At 35.8% G+C, this 17,993-nt stretch overlaps 1 protein-coding gene across 1 annotated transcript in view; it reads right to left on the bottom strand.

Annotated features, from left to right (window-relative positions):
• The window catches only part of BBS9 (Bardet-Biedl syndrome 9), a gene marked incomplete at both ends in the record, with an annotated part of 309,474 nt that overhangs the window by 206,004 nt on the left and 85,477 nt on the right, over window positions 1-17,993 (bottom strand). The window lies entirely within an intron of this gene.

Raw genomic sequence — 17,993 nt, 5'->3', positions numbered from 1 at the left:
GGAAGAACTTTCAAACACAAATATTTAATGATTATTCATTTATTATCTTTACTAGATGAAAAGAATCAACTGTGACAAAAGTGTAAAAGCAGCATAAATATTGCTTTATCTTTACCAAATATTTATTATCGCTTTGAAGCATGACTAGCTTCTGTACTTTCTCAGGTTTTTTCCCCTCCACCCTCCTTCCCCCTCCCAATCAGGACACACAAAATCTAAATGCCCACTCCTTCTTTAAATAAAATCTAGGCCTCTATAATTGATTTTTTGGATTTAAAAACTAAGACAAAGTAGTATGTGTAAGAATAATTTGTCTCATTTTGTCCACAAGTTCCAAACTCTTCCTCCCTTCAGTGTGTCATCTCACCCATCTTTTTGTCCAAGTACCACCTCCACTTCATTCCTCCAGCCCCCCGACTTCCTAAGCTCTTATTTTCGTACCCAAAAGCAACAGCCATTCACATACATGTACCTCCCTTGAGCTTCTTTCTTAGTCTCACTAGCACTGATAAGTGTATGTAGAGAGTGCTTTCCTACACAATACCTTACTTCAAAATAGTCTGCAACCACCTCTCTTCTAGGCTTCACAAATCCATCCAAGGCTCAGACCTCCTTCCCTACGGCCCCACAACCTCCATGACCAGTCAGACTCTCTGCAGATCATAAATACCCCCTACTAGCTGCAGTGCCTGGAAAAGTAAAAACGAAGGCTGCAAAGGGTCTGGTATTATGATAACAAAGACAACTCTGTATTCCAGGTCCCTGAATCTCTCTTTCTCTGCATGCAGTTCATGTACTTTAGTCAGTCCAGGAACATATAGTTTATATCCTCATTTAATCGGAAAAACATAGACACATTATATTCTCTGCAAATTATCACTCCAACTTCTCTTTTCCTCATCTCAAAAAACTCAAACAGTGTGTTCTTTGTAGCCACTATCTTAACATTCTTCCCACCACTGAATTTTTGAAACCTTCATTCCACTGCTTACACAAAATGGCTCTCAAAGACTAATGACTTCTTCATACATTAATTTCAGAACCAACCTACTGACTCCCATCATGATAATTATCATCCCAAAGTGTCCTCAATCCAAAAGTCTTTTATGACTCTTTTTAAATTCATTCATTATTATTATTAAATTTTTGCACTGACACCGCTATCTAAGCCATTTGTAAACTCTGCAAGTTTTTCAAATTGTGATTTCAGATCTACGGGTGGTCTTCCTAGCAGAACTCATGATGCAAGCTGCAACTAAAAATACAAATAAAAACTACCTACACAGAAATCCCACTAAGCTGGCAAGGTATGCAGCTGAGTCTGCCAGAAGGCAAAGTCACAGGCTAGCTCTCGACTGCTGTCAGTGCCAATTTAAAATACCCATTTTTATAGCATTAAAGCAGTGCTGCTGTAAAACAATGAGATGCTCTTTGTCTAAATTCTAAGCACTTTATTTTCTATCTTTCCTTGTTTACTGCTTCCAAAGAGCAGGGGAAACTTAAAAAATAACCCTAAAAATCAATCCGTGTGATGGTACCCATTATGTTAAAAAAGGACAGAGAAATACTCTATTAGATTGTACAATATTTGAGGCAATGACTGGTATTTTAAGTTTGGACTGCCTGCAGAGAAGGGTTCCAACTTGAGTGTGGCCACACTGTGCTGCCACAAAAGAAATGTTAAGATAAGGAATACTGTCCAGCAGCCCTTGCCACATGTCCCACACTATTCAGAAATAATTTTAAACTTTTCTTCAAGATCCTTATGGTCTGTATTTGTTGATCACTTTTTCTTTAGCTTACCAAGACTAACAATGTGCTCTGTAAAACTAAGCATCACTTTCACAAGAATAATAACCATTCCAACAATCACATTTTCTCATTAGTGAGTGATTCTTAAATGTATTCCCCTTAGTCTTCTTGTAAATAAAGTCTTTATAAAGCTGAGGCAAGGAAAATATTAGATGAGCTTCGCACCGTTCTTTCTCTGTTAAGATTTTCTGGTATGGGAAAGGTCAGTAACTAACTCCCTTCAGACTACAGACTGAGACAGATCCAAAAATTTAAACAGAAAACAGTATTAGAAAAGCCAATAAATGAACCCAGAATCATCTCATTGTGTAACAGCTTTCCTAAGTACCTCCATGTTCTTAGCACTCTGACCTTCATCCTTACCCAAAGATGTTAGATTTGTTAAACGCAAAACTTGGTTAGGATCTGGTGTACTGAAACAGCAAGATCCTCAGGAAAAAAAAAAAGAAAAAGAAAAACCTTATTCTGTGCTTGCACAGCATCCAATACACTGCGTGCCTTGAGCCTAGCTGGAGTCTATAGGTACTGCAGAAATTTAGAGTTACTTCACACTGCATTAAAGACCCTGCTCCAAACTCAAGCATTTTCAACTTAAACAGAAGCTTTCTTTTACTGTCTTCTGAGAGATTCAAGGTCACAGTAGAAGAAAATCATTCAGCATATACCAGAGGCTGTTACCAGCAGCTGCTAGAGCCAGAGGACATGGGAAAATTGGGGAACCATTGGTTGCGGCAGACTGGAATGCTGGGATAGCCTCCTAAAAGCCTGCTCTGATTTCTCTCCAAACAAACATCCCTAAGCCTTCCACATGGCAACATTAGTTTCTCCATAGGTTACTTCACTTACTGTGCCCTAGGGAACTGTCCTCAGCTGACCAGTGAGAAGGAAGGAACTACGTCAACAAGCAATACTCTGCACTTCTAGTGAGCAAAGGTGTCAGGGAAGGGCCTCTCATAGCAAGAGGGGAAGGGGACCCACTGAAGGATGGGAGGGCATACTGTGGGGATGATCAGTCTCCAGTGCCCACAAATGACTGGATGAGGATCCCAGACTCACTCATCCCCAATCCCTCGTTTGACCTGTTCACATTGATTAATGAGCTGAGAATGAACTTGTCTGGGAACATTTCCCACTTTAACTTTGGCAGTGCAAGGCATTTTGAAACCCAGGATCAGGAGGACCAGGGGATCAGGCTGCAACCCAAACAGTGAAAATATAAGCCTGCTTAGGGCTCTAAATCCAGATTCTGACATGGGAACAACCCTTGAAACTATTAGTAAAAATGTATGGCTTGATTCAAATTAAATAAAATCTAACAGATGGGTTAAGGAAAACTATATTCCTTTGAGATTTCTTAAGAAATATTTTACATAGCCATTTTAATTTGTAATCTCTGAATATATATATTCATTTTTTTCTCAGCTAAATATGTAGCTTACACTCATTAACATGTTTTCAGACTAGATTTCCTCTTTTCAGCTTCTTAAAACTACTACTGGTTATAGTGTTATAAAAAAATTACACTTCTAGATGGTCTCTTCATTATTCTTTTATATAGCAAATATCCAGGAAAGCTATGTCTATATGGAGAAAAAATATCTTAAAGTGAGTTTAGACTTGCAGACATATAAGGAACACACAAGAATCCTTTTGCATCATTGGGAATTTTCTCCAAGATTAAACTAGAAGACTGACTCAAATTGTATACACTACCCAGAAACCAGTATTTGCACACTACTCTTATTTACATTTTGGAGGGTCAAGGTAACTGTACAATCTTTTCTAAATGGTGTCATTTAAAATAAGGCTTCAAAAGGCTAAAGAATATTTTTGCATGCTATGGTGAAAAAAGGCCAAAAAAATAAGTCTTCTAACTCCTAAGCAATAATGCAGGGGAAAAAACCCCAAAGCATTAGTAGCTAAAATTATAAAAGGCAAGGGAGTAAGTATGGGGAAGAAGGGAAAAATCCTGAATTGTAATCTCAGTAATTCTACCAGCTTGCAGTCCAGCCTCAGATAAATTACTAACCAGTAGCATTTAGCTACCTACAATTCAAAGTTCTGCTTCTATTAACTGGAACACTTGAGATATCTTAGACTTTACTTATTCACTATATATTAACATTTATTTGATTATTATCCTCCTAGTAAATTCTACCAATATCTCAGAATTGCAGAGGGAAAAACCTGCAGAAAGAACTTAACTAAACTGCAATCTTCTTATACAGTTCCTCCATAATTTCTTTGGTATTTCAGGAATTATGAGCTCCTTATCTAAGTTGTTCCTTTTTTACAATGTACCAACTCTTGACAGAAAAGCTAAACATATTTAGAACATTTGTCTTTTGCTGCACTCTGCTGGAACAATCCATTTTTCAACTGAAAACAACACTGTTCCATATGTAATGCAAAAGTTAACAAAAAAGAGAGGCAAAAATCCAGGAACCTTATTTCTTGTAAAAATGTACTCTTTTGAAGCACATGTATTTTTCAAACCAGAATTTAGACATTTAAATCCATATTTAGTTGACCTAATAAAGTGGCCTATTTTCAAAGATAGAACACCTGAAACAGTCTTAGATAGAAGACTAAGAAGGCTCCCTACTGCTCAGAATAAAACTACAACAAATTAAGTGCCTCAAGAAGGCACTGAAAAGAAAGCCTCTTGAAACACAGATTGGAAGAGTCCAGACTTACATGTATCATCTTAACCATCCTTCACCTGAGAAGCACACTATTTAAAAAAAACAACATATGCACAGAAACCTAATCCTCTCCATTTGATCCCTGATCAAAATAGGAAAAAATTGAGACACCACAGGTTATTATAACATACACAGAAAATGAAACAAAACTTTGACTCTCTTAAAATAATAATACAATTTACTGGATATTTTATAAAATTTTAGAATTTACAGTCCCATTTGTTTCATTAAAAAAATGAAGAAACTTACCTGGGCTAGAGACAGACCTCAGCTTGTGTTAACAGTCAGAGCTTTTAACTCCCATGATAATTCATTCTGGCAGAGGATCTGCTCAGAATCACCCAAATATGCTATACAAATTAAATGTGACCTCCTACCAGAAAAATGCACCTGTGATCAAAACAAAGGGTTATGACTTTTTTCTTTCCCTCCCCCCAAGAGTAAAATCCTTTGCAGTGACCATAAACTCAAAAAAATGTGACGGGGAAGTAAATAACACAGATGCACCAGAACAGAAATGTCACAGGCTTGTTCTAGCAGTCTTCCGAGGACAATGAGGAAAAGCTTTTACTCTTAGACCTGTCTTGGGAGTTGCAAATACAGATGTTGGCATCAGTCCCAGAATACAAAGCATACTTTTCAATTTTCACTAATACCTGCTAAAATTTTATCTTGGCCTTTTTGTTTGGAAAGAAAATTAAGGAGTGACCCTTCTTAATGCTTTGTAATCCATATAAATCTCAAACTCTTCTCAGGGAAGGGTTTCAACAGAGCTTTTTTTTTTTTTTTTTGCAAAGAACAACAGGGCCTCTTCAGCAGTCATTGCCTTTACAGATTGTGTTGCTAAATTCAAAACCAGGAATAAATACAGACAATAATCAACAAATCACTCAAACTCTCACATGAATAGAGAAGTAATGTTTTCAGAGCTTATAGACAGAGTGTATAAACTGTGACATAGGAAACAAAACATGAAAAGAAGTTTTCAGAGAAACTATTTCAAAGGTTGAAGTACTTAGCCTAAAATTGGACGGGGCAACTGGTTTCTCTGTAAATGCACTGATGGTATGGCCCCACCATTACCCTCAAAAAAGTTTAATAAAATACATTTCAGAAATCAAAACTGGGTTTCATAGGAACAAATGTATACACTAGAGGCCAAATGTTTCTGTTCCATAAATGGGTTTCTCACAGAAGAAAAAACACATGAGCAAGATGAAGACTTGCGTGGTTTTCTCTATTTGTCTCTGGTACCTTTGTTAAAAATAAAAGGTCAGTGATATCAGAACAGTAAACACAAATGGAGAGTTATACTTCAAACTGTAACCATTCCAGTCTAATTTTTAACCCATACTGTAGCAAAACATATAGAAAGAATGGGTGAAGGTACTTCTTGGAGACACTGGGCTTCCAAAAGCAGATGGACAGTGCAGGCAACAACTTAAGAACTATATAAGGAAAGCGGTAGTTAAATACTGGGTAGGAATCAATTCAGACAAATCTGTTGTAGACAAGCTTCCACTACTGTGGATCTCAGGAAAAAAGTAAAAGAGGAAATGAAACAGGGTCTCTTTGCATATGACAGGGAATTTCACATTGTGAAATTTTAACTAATTGCAATTATGAACTACAATCTCTTCACATGCTTTTATACAAAGGAAAAAATAGCAGAAGATAAAGCAAAATAAAATGCAAAAAATATAATCCAGTAGACATTAATAAAATATTGAAGACTAAGTCAACCTCCAAGCTGTTCATAACTTCTGCAGTTTATAATTTCTGCATACAATTAAAAAAATAAAGACTAACAGAAGTGATCTTTAAATTTTTCAGAAAAGACAATTCAATTTTTTTAATGCATCATATTCTTTGTGATTCTGATCAAACAATACAGACTTTTACCTTCCCAAAAGGAGGTAAAAATCTGGAAGATAGCTATTAGTAGCCAACAAGTCATTTGCTTCTTATTTGTTACCACAATAAGAGAAAGGAAATTAATGTATCAGATGCTTATAAAAGCTAAAAGGAATAAATGCAGCTAGAAGACATAAAACATTGAAACGCAACAGTCTTTTTGAAAATATTTTAAGATAGACTTTCAATTGCCTATTGGAAGGTAACACAGCTAATGCAGGATGAAATGCTCATTTAAGGGAAATGAAGAAATAAGGAAAATGCAGAAAGTTTACTTTTCCTCCAGCAAAGCATGGAATTTTCTCAAAATTCTGAAACCCCATTCAAATTAGAACAGAGGCAAGAGCTACTGTGTTCTTTAACATGACAAATCTAATTAGCTAGCAAATATTTAACCAATAGCTAGAGGTTGCTCTTTAAGTACTAAATAATGAGACGTAATTAAGGTAGCAAAGGCAAAAGGTTACTAATTTAGGGCATTTCTATGGTGTGGTGTTTAAATTATAGGTTTTATACAAAAAGCATGAGCCAATGCACAAGAAAAAATCCAATTTTAACGGAATGCAGAACAAATTAACATTTTAACATTATAATACTACTCAATTGTATAATGGGATTTTGCTAAGTGTCACAGAACAGAAAATAAAAGTAACACTCCAAGGTATGCTTGTTAACCTCTTCGAGCTAAATATATTACGAGCCTACTGACAGCAGTAAATAGCCACATTGTAACATGAAAGACTCTGAATTCAAAGGCCTTTAATAGGTGTTGCTTTTTCTAAGTAGATTGGCCTTAAGAGTATAAACAATGAACAAGATAAAAATTATGTTATCCATACCAAATACTTTCAAATTTCCTAAAAGGAAATGGAATAATTCCTTTAAAAATACCATTTTAAAAAAATTCAGTTCCTGTGATATATAATGGCTTTTTCTCCACTTCTCCTTCCCATGTTACAGGAATTTATCCTGGCAGTACAGTCTTCAGCACCCATACATAATGTTTTCTAGGTTAACCAAAAGGTTTTTGAGAAAATACAGATTACAGCTGTTACAGTCAAAACCTGCCATCTCAACATTTCAGCGTCCTGGTCCTCCATCCAGCAAGGGACTCAAGCAGACAATGTTAAGATGTCTAAATAATACCAAGTCTGTATACATAAGAAATTGCCAATATTAAAACAAGATATTAGCAGCCACAAAACTTTGTCAAACAGCCCAAGGCAAGCAGAATGGGCAGCATTTTCTATTTAATAAAAGCCTTAAATAATAGCTCTGTAGTTACGATACTCATCATTACTGTCTTCTTCCTTCCTGACTTCTGACCCCCTCAGTTCATTACACCAACTTTTCATGCATTAGCCACGTTTTTCCTTTTCATACTGGTTTAAATTATCCACAACAGAATAATTAAAGGCTTCAGAATGTAGAAATACCTACTGTGTGGAAGTTAGTAGCTAAGCACAACTGAAACATAAAACAGACCTGTTGAGGTGCCAACTGGCAAGAAGAAATGGAGAAGAAAGTTCTTTTCCCTTTTGTTTTTGTCAATTTACAGATTTAACTAACAGTTTAGCTCCAACATAAACTGTACCTTTTATTAAAAAGATCTAAATTGGGAGAATGACCACACAAGTTGTATTTTTCCTCAGAGAGGTAGTGGCTAGAGCAGCTGCTCCAACCTGATTGCAGGGAACATACGAACAAAGAAACAGATCTACTTTTTTTTAATAAAGCATCTGTACTATTTTTGAAATATTTTTTTCTTCAGGAATCCATAGCCCACTACTATACTGCCTCTGGTAAGTAATACCAAGCACAATCCTAACTCAGCTGATCAGGCGTGTACAATGAATACATAAGCAGTATTAGATGTACAGGGTAGAGCAGGGAACTGATGACCAGAGGTCTATTCCCAACTCTGACATGGGTCTATAGGGTAGACCAATGGTCTATACAAGTCATTTTGGGCCAGCCTTCATCAGTGACTGAACTGTCACTCCCGTAAGAATAGCCAAGATCTATAAAAAAGTGATTTAGATACTCATTCTCTATATGCCAATAGAAATTAGTTGTAGAGACTAATGTAAAAAGATTTTAGATCAAGTTAGCAGCCAAAATAGCTTGGTGTTTCAGGGTTGACAGTAAAGGTACAACAATTACCAAATTCACTTCAATACCCAACTCACACCAAGATCTGGAAGCATTAGATGAGTAAATAATTTAGCTACTTTGGCCCTCAAATATTCATTTCACATGTGTTGTGGTTTTGGGTGGGTTGGGGGGGGCGGGGAGAGGGGGAAGTCTTTTTGTTTTGTTCTAAATCAGACTTTGGCATAAAATGGTATTAAATTACATGACTTACGTAGGTCTCTCCCTTATTATTTAGTAGTTGGTATAATGAACATAAAAGTCAACATGAACCCAAGCATTTCACTGAATCCAAGTATCAAAGTCTCTGAAATATTTACTTAGCATGAATTTGAAACCAACACATACTTGCCACCTACCCACAATGCAAAATTATAATCTATTGTACATCAAAGAAGTCAGTATCACTTATAAGCTCACATCCGAAAATTATCTAGTTCAATGTTATTTCAGCTACCTGAAGGCACAGCACCTGTGTACACACTGCTAAAACTACCCAAAAGCAAACTATAATTACATCAGAAACCACCAAAAGTGTTCTTAGTGCTGCATGCAGAAATCAACCAGAACTAAAAATTTAATATTCACTTAATTCAACACATCTGGACCACTCAATTTCACAAAGATCATGTATCCAGTCTCCCAAAGTAACCATTGTATCTTCCACCACATACACTAGCTGTTCTCAGCTGTTATATCTTTTATGCCTCAAATGCTTTTTGTACTGCATAATTACAGGGCTGATATAGACAACTTTCTAGGGAGCATAAAATAATAGTGTTTTCCACCCTTCCACGTGAAGACAGTATCAATTTTTTTATTCAAGTTTTGATTACGCTAGTGCATAGCACTTCCTCTCTTGCCTATGGAGTACATTTCTCCCAGTGAAAGAGCCTGTCAATGATCTGAGCTTCAGCACAGGTATCCGATATTTCAGACTATCAGATATGACATTTCTTTCAAAGTAGTTAAGTCTTACCAGTATTCCTTTCTTTGGGGAATTGTAGCCAGCTGGTTCCATTTTCACTCAAATGTACCCAGGTTCTTTTAGATCCTACAGAAAGCCCTCATATACAGCCTGGTGAGTTCATGTTAGGCTGAAGATACAAGACCTACCCCTACAAAGGAATATTATGTTTGCCCCTTCAAAAAGGCATTAGCCAATGAAACTAATGTTACAAGAAGGGACAAAGAACATTTACATCACAAGTGACATAAATCATTTCCTGCCATTGCCTTTATACACCAGAGGGTACAATCTGCACGTACCCCTGAGGACTGAACCAAAGTTTGGGGAATCCTCAGACAGGTCACATTGATGCAACAGCTCTAAAGTGGGAACCACACCCAGGGTAGAGGTGGGGGTGGGAATTTAAATAAAAATCACACCTCTGGTCCTTTAGTGATTTGAATGGAGCAGTGGGTGCTCAAGCCTGGCTGTTCCCAGGTTCAAGTGGAATAATTCAGTAGATAGGGCTGTATGACACAGGACAGTGTAGCTGAAACCTTTCTTTGTGGAAAATGTGACAGGCCAGACAATGCAGTCCAGCAGATTCCAGTTGAGGAGCTTCATGCCGTATCTACACACACAAGGACATTTTACATCCAACCTCTTTCTCTTGTGATGGCTGTATTGTTTCCAGCTTTTACATGTGTCTAACTCCCTCCACAAAAAAACCTTACTGAAGATAAAAGCAGTTTTACCTTTTTGTCCCACAAACTGGTTGACCTGAAGTGAAGACTGTTCCACACTAGAGCAAGTAATTGCTACCACAGACCAAAATACAGAAGAGTTGTGCCAGCAATCCTAATATATGCTTCCCAAGCACAGCTAACTACTTTCAGACATTTTTTGAATACATCTTCTAATAAAAAAGGACTTTGCATTGTAAGTTTTCCACTGTTAAAGCTAAATAAGTCTTAGGGAAACAGAAACGTAACACTATTTGAACATCAGTAAAATAGAGAATTTTAATCATATGTAATAGCCAATAAGCTACTTTTAGTGACTATGAAAAAATATGTTTAGAAGAAACAGCAATAAAACAAGAGAAGGTATGGTTAACTCCTCCAAAGAACAGCATATTTATTCAAGTCAGAAAGAGCTAATTTATACTATGGGTGTAGTTCTCACTGACATTATCTGGGGAAAATGACTATTACAGGAATGGCTGTGATATATAGCCTTTGAGTCATGCATGATAAACCCTAATGGTTTTTGCTTTGAGGTAAAAGTCCTTACTAATCAAGTAATGAATCATTCCCAAAATGTCGAGTTCCTGAGGCCATGTGTGTTAGAAGTGCAACTCTAGAGAGAATGCTCAATCATTAATGATCACTTTAGAGATTTTTTTATCAACCAATTAATAAGCAAGGAAAGGAGTTAAGGAGATTGAACAAAGAGTTAATGGACCTTTAATGACATTCCATGTGTTTTAGTGAATAGAACATAATGAGTTTTATTTGCCTCTGACCACAAACCACCGACGACCAAAGTACTCCCCATATTGCAAGTGTTAAAATAATGCAATGCTTTCAAAAGATTAGAAAACTATCTTTCCTTAAAGTTGTAATGCCCACACTTATTTTATAATACACCTATGTAGTAGATTACAGATTAGAAATAAAGAGCCTAGCTTCCTAAATCAGTAGATAGACATGAAGTAAGGAGAGAAATAGGAAGATTTTTTTTCTTGCGTATATTAGGTGCTAGACCTGCTGGTATCAACTATCATGGAAGTAAAATTCTGGCTTTTAAGATACACAATTCTAAAAAGACATTCAGGAACAACTCAATGCTAAAATGAAGATATGATGAATTATGTGCACATGTACACAAACATTTTGTACTACTGCCTATAAATTGTCTACATCCAAGGAGGGCAAAGGCATTTGCCTTTGATATACTCTTCATCTTTGTGCTGAAATCATTTTGGAAATATCAAAAGAAATTACTCCAACAGCCTGAAACCACCAAGGATTACTAACCTAGAATGTTTTCAGTTCCCTAAAACAAGAAACTGACTATAGGGAAGTCAGTTCAACCATGTGAGTGTACAACCAAGTCTCAGAAATAACAAACCCAAAAATCAAATGGGAGGGTGTCTTTTGGTAGCTGGGGGAACCCTATTCTAAGAGCAGAGAAAAACGGGAAACACTGGCAAAGAAGGAAGATTGTGCTTCCTTTCAAACGGAAGTGACAAGATCCAAATCTCTTGCTGAAGAGATGAAAATAAGTTAGAACCTTCCAATTGCAGTGGCTCTGTTTTCCACACAACTGTATTTTTCATGCTGCCTAACAACAAAATGCACATGTGCATTTAAAGATTCCTTTGTAGAATTTCATTATAATTTATTCTAAGTGCCAAATACACATACCTTCAGTAGTGAGGAAATTCAGTACCAGCAACTGGAAAAAGCTGTAAGAGCTGTCAGTATGAGTTAACTCCAGGAAACTCTGAGCAAGAGAGGTACCAGATATGAGACCAAATCTAGAGCTCATGCCTAGAGACCGAAAGACAGAGCACCTGCAATTCTGCTTGTTATAGCACCCGACAGCACAGCAAAAGGTTAGAACAGATCTGCAAAGAAGGGTGTGGATGATCACAGAGTTCTTTCACACCAGTTGAAACACAGGAGATTATGAACCATGTCCAACTGATAGTCACATAACTACATTAGTGCAGTGCTATGAAGAAGGTGTATTAATATTTTTTTGTTCAACTTTGACACAGGTGCAAAACTTCCAGATGGCATCACGTTCACCTCTAGCTAGCGCTGAATGCAGGCAAAGCAGATGTGTGACAATGTGCCCAGGCATAAAGGCAAACACTGGACCAGAACCCCATGTCTTATGAAGCAGGCTCCCTGGAAGAATGGTTGTTTAAATCAGCTAAGGATCTGTTCTGAAAACTGATCAAAACTGTTAAAGGACAGTTAAAAACTGTCTTAAACTGAAAAGGACAAAACAGGCTTAGTTTTAGATATTTGTAAGCTCTTAATTGGAACGTTGGTTTTCATTTGAAGTGCCGAAATTTCAGAGGGGAAATCATATGATTCAGAAGATACAATTCAGAATCAACTGTTTATCTTAGTGATAATGATTTACACACAAAACCAATTTTGCCTGATAGTATCAAATAATATAAAATGGTCAAGAACTGGCACACAGTATTTTAATATTTAAAATACTGCTTGACAAGGTTTCAACACCCTTGCTTGATCACAAACCACAATGAAAGAGATATAACATGCACGATCAGCAGCACTAGGGTGAAAACTCCTCACAATTGCCTTGTTAAGTAACATGCGCTCAAAGGGTTTCTAACCAAGTTCCTTTAAGTTCCGTCCAAAATTCAGATTAATTACACATTTTGCTGAAACCTCAAGCTCTTACAGCTTTTTCCAGTTGCTGGTACTGAATTTCCTTAGTGTACTTCCTGTAGCCTCCTAAATTATGTCCAGGGATACAAAAGATTTGCTATTTCTCCATACATTTAACTTTGAAAGTTTATTGTATCACAGCTTTCTCTTTTTGGATGCTTTTCTGAAAACCCATTTAGTTAACACTAACAATAGCTGAATGTTCTTTTTGCGTGTGTTATTTTAGAGTAAACTTAAACAAAGCTGCAAGTCAGATCCTGCACACCTTAATCAGGTGTTGCTCTAAATTTCCTTTTCTTTCTTTAAGAAAAAGAATGCTACAAATTTAGCTTTAGATTTTATTATTTAAATGTCAACTTTCAAGACTAAAATAGATCCTGTCATGTAGTACAGATACTCAGTATCACTGTGAAAATTACATGGGACTGAAGGGTTCCAAAAGGATCAAACCAGTTGCAAGAAAAGTTATTAATAAACAAACAAATGTAAGACACCTAAATACCAATCATGTGCTGTGGCATGAAACTGTGGGCCAGTCCTAAGTTTCAGCAGCTGGCATTAATTCATAGCATGAAGTTCCTAAAGTTCTGAAATTCCTACACAGTTTACCACTGTAAAGAATTAAAATGGATCCTCCTGATGGAATTGCTTTCTTTATTCTAAAAGAGGAGTCATAGTATCTCTACCTCGAAGCACTTGTGTTTGTTAATCACTTCTAACAGACCAATGGTGAAATGCTACATTTACTTTCCAGTGCCACTAGCTATATGAACAAGATAAACAATATAGGAATGCTGAAGGGAGAACTGATGAGGGAGATTACACTGAAAAAAGTCTGTAGGGATTGAGTTTGTTGCTATTACCTGTAAACAGTAACCTAGGAGCACCCCTTGAAATCTGAAAGACTATTTGAATACGTTTCCTCTTGTTTCAAGCAGAGTTTAAATGAAAAATTCCTACGCATATGAATCTCTTCAAGCTGCAATTCATATGCAGGATTCACAAGATACAAGACCAAGACCAGCCAAGATAAATACAAACCATATACTAAAGACAACAGAATCAGCTGGACAACTTCTAGTTGTTTACAGAGCAAGATCTGAAAATTACATTGAAAGCCACTTTATTGCTGCTAACAGCCAAGTATTTTTGAGACACAGGTTATTCAGTAACAATATAAGATGACCATGACATAATAGCTGAATTAGAAAAAAATAAAGGGAATAAACTTCCAGCATCAGTTAGTTCTAGCAGTTCTGTTTAGAAAAGTGTGTTAGGTCCTCTTACTAATGGCAAGATTCTCTCAAATTTATCAAGTACCTTAATGAAAGTAAAGCTAAAATGTATCACCAACCAAAAATAAAGACTCACTGTTGTAGAACATGCAGTTATTAAGTCTAGATGTCTAAGGTTATGCAACTGTGCTGACCATCTATGTCAAACTTGTTCTGTTAGTCCATTCCTAGTAATTGTCATTTCCAATGACCACACACAATTTTAGTGACACAAAGATCCGGAAATCATGAAGTTTCTCCATATATATATATTTTTTTTTTTTTAATTGGCAGACTAGAGGGGGAGACACACTATTAGTATTTCTACTAAGGGAACATCATCCATCTTGTCTGGTTAGGAAGCTACTGCCAGTCAGTACTAGTGCACTAGCTTGACAGTGCACAAATAAGCAACTGACGGGGGGCTGGGTCAATGGGTAAAAGCTAATATGTCAGTATTAGAAAGCACAAGCGAGTTAGTGGTTTTACAGGGTGGGGATGAAGAACCCTCAGAACACAGGAAAACCTGAGGTACTGTGCAATAGTGGCATCAAAGAATAGGAAGGGAGCTATGCTTACTACGTATGATGGAAGTATGGGGATATAGGACAAATCTGTTTGCTGTGTGATTTCTCTTAATTTTGCTACCTTTTATAGTAATATAATGCAATATAGAAGCAATTACTTTGTCATTACATTTTTTTTTGTAAACTTGAACTCTTAAAACATGAATCTGAGACAAGATAGAAGTACTTAAAATTGGCTAACAGTTAAGGCCCTAGGAGAACTCCACCCCACATTTCAAGTTCATCCTTCCTCCCCTTTCCCTAAAAGAATGTAACTGCAGTAGTCTTCCAAACATGGTTACAGGGTTAAACATAGCTTACAACTAGACGCAGCTAGTATTGCTTATATTCACTAGGATAAAACCCATGTTCGTTGAAATAAGAAATTGAACCACCTGATTTTTATGACACTTGTTAGTTCCAGCTTGTACTTGAAAACCCAAATAACGTACATCAAGAGTCAATGCATGAAAATTATAGCTGCAGGTGCTTGCCCTGGAATTACTGTCAAACTGATTTTTTTTTTTCGGTATGACGAAACACATTGTAGAGACTAAAAATCATTAAATTACACTTTCAAGCAATAACATGTATCTAGTAGATGAGCATTATACAAAGTACATGCTGTTTACAACAGCTACCACAAAATTGGCTGCAATCTCATTTCATATTTGAAGCCTTCAAACTACAAAACATCTATGCAACCTCAACTACTGTTCAATTGCTTTTAAATTTGTCTAAATTCCTTTTTTAGAACAAGAGCTAGCAGCATTGCACTAGTAATTTTTTTAAGCAGAGATCAAGAAAGTCATAGGCATACAAATAGCATCTACTGCAAACTGATTTTTCCATTATTTTCATAGCACCTTCCTACAAATCACTTCTAGACATCATGAGAATAACATTTCCTTTCTCTAATATACAAGGCTACTACGTATATAACAGCTTTTCTTTTCCTTCCAAAATGGGACACCTGATGTCACTATTTTACTGTTGTTAGTACTCACTCAAATCTATTTAGACTTATAATATTATTTCAGAAAGACAAATTCTAGAACAAAAGATTAAACAGGACTGTAAAACCAAAAGCAAGCTTTTCATCATTGCACACACTGATGCCTGCTTATACATTTCTCTGTTATCGTGAAAATGAAAAGTAAGGCTAAAGCTCTCTTATAATAAACCCCATAGTAATTCTATTGTAGCACTAAATACATCCTGCCTTGTTGGTAACATACAAGGACTAATGCAAAAATAGAAATAGTTCTTACCAGAGAATCAAATGCAGCTTTATTAATTTTCTCTGGTTTAATATCTATAGGTTTGACATACATTGTACATCTACTTACATACCACACACACAGCTTTTACTTGAAGTTGAAAATCCAAAAATTAACATTTGCAATCTATTTCAGTTGTAAAATTCAAATCAGTTCAGCAATTCATAACAATTAGCAGATAAAAGCAAAGAAACTGTACAGAATTAGGTTTAAAGTAGGTATGTATCACACTTAGGCAATGAAGCTACATGAGTTGAATATTCACCATTTTTTAATTTGTATTTAAAAGGCTGTATTTAAAAGGTTATATATCTGCTGTATAACTGTTCTGATGCAAGGAAGTGAGGAAAGCAGTAAGAGGCACCTTTATACCCCTGTGTATTTGGAGAGGTTATACCATTACAGCTTCAATTTTTAAAAATTCCTAAGACATATTAGTTATTCTATAAAGAATGTAACTCATAGATCCCTAATGTAACTCATAGAGCTCCAATTCTGGAGATTCTAGGTTAAAAAGAATAATAAAATCACATACTCTTACTAACTGGAAACTCCTTCCTGTTCTAGATGAAAATGTTTGGAATACACTATAAAACCAAAACAGATGTATTTCCCGCCTGACTGCAAAACCCAATGTAAAAAGTAACAAAAGTTCTAGATGACCTTTAAAAGTCCCTTCCAACCCAAAGATTCTATGATTCTAAAACCTTTCTTTGTACATAACAATTACTTTGGTGAAAATGAGGGGGATAAAAAAAAGTAAATTTTTCTTTTCTCCTTATAAAAATATTTAACGTAAGGGAGGAGATAAGATTCTCAGACAATGGCAAGAGAATAAAAATCAGTTTCTTTTCTAACAGCCAGTGTAATTTTTTGTGGCATTTATCATATCTCTTATTACAAAAACCCCTACAACTTCTAGGTCACTTATTCAGAGTTTAATCCAAATTCCACTGAAGCAAGTAAGAGTCATTCCACTAGGAGTCTATGGGATATGAATCACCATTCTTCATTGCAATGCGTTCTGCATTAGGAAAACTACTAAACACAACCATGGTGCTCAAAACCAACAACTTTCCAAAAGGAAAAATAGAGGCAACTTGTTTGAACAGTTCTTCAGAAGAACAGTATTCTCAAAAATATAATCATATTAATTCCTATGTCAAAAATGCAACACACTTAAAAGAATTTTTGGAGTGACACTTTATACTTCATATTTATCCAGCCTCATTATTCCTATATATATACACCATATTTTGAATATTTCAACTATTTGCATTCAATAGACTTGTTCAAATAAAGACAGAAGATTATACTGAAGAAAACAAGATCTTTTCTAATCTAGGAAATGCATCATGAAGCAATTTAATTTCACCAACATAGCAAAGAGACAATATTAAATCCTACCATGGCTCTCACTTTCAAAACATATGCAGCAGTGGGGTCTCTATGGTAATTACTGTTTACTACACTTCTGTTTGCACTAACAATAAAAACATTTCTTTGTCATACTAACAAAAGAAAACAACAAAGGAAATATAACAAGAAAAACATGAGCTTGCCTAAAACAAAGTTTTAATAAATGTGGAAAAACATAAGCATTTGTTCTCTAGAAAGAAACATTTTTCCTCATTCTCCTTTCAACTACACTAATTCTAATTAAAAAGGCTTACAACAGTAATTGATAAGAAAAGCACCCATCTAACTTCGAAGTACCTTATAAAATAAGCTTCCGCAATATGTGTCTATTTCAACTACCTGATTTTTGTCAAATTCTCAGAACTCCTCTTTCAGTTCAACTGCACAAGAAAACTGTTGAGCACATCCCAGTTGCTTTTAAGTTTAAAGGCAACAGTTCTACACAGCAAAAGCAGACTCAAGAGTCACTTTTGTTTATCTTTAGGGCTT

This window comes from Phaethon aethereus, assembly GCF_964289735.1.
Source record: "Phaethon aethereus genome assembly, chromosome: 2".
Lineage (NCBI taxonomy): Eukaryota > Metazoa > Chordata > Aves > Phaethontiformes > Phaethontidae > Phaethon > Phaethon aethereus.
This window is presented reverse-complemented; position numbering and strand designations above follow the sequence as displayed.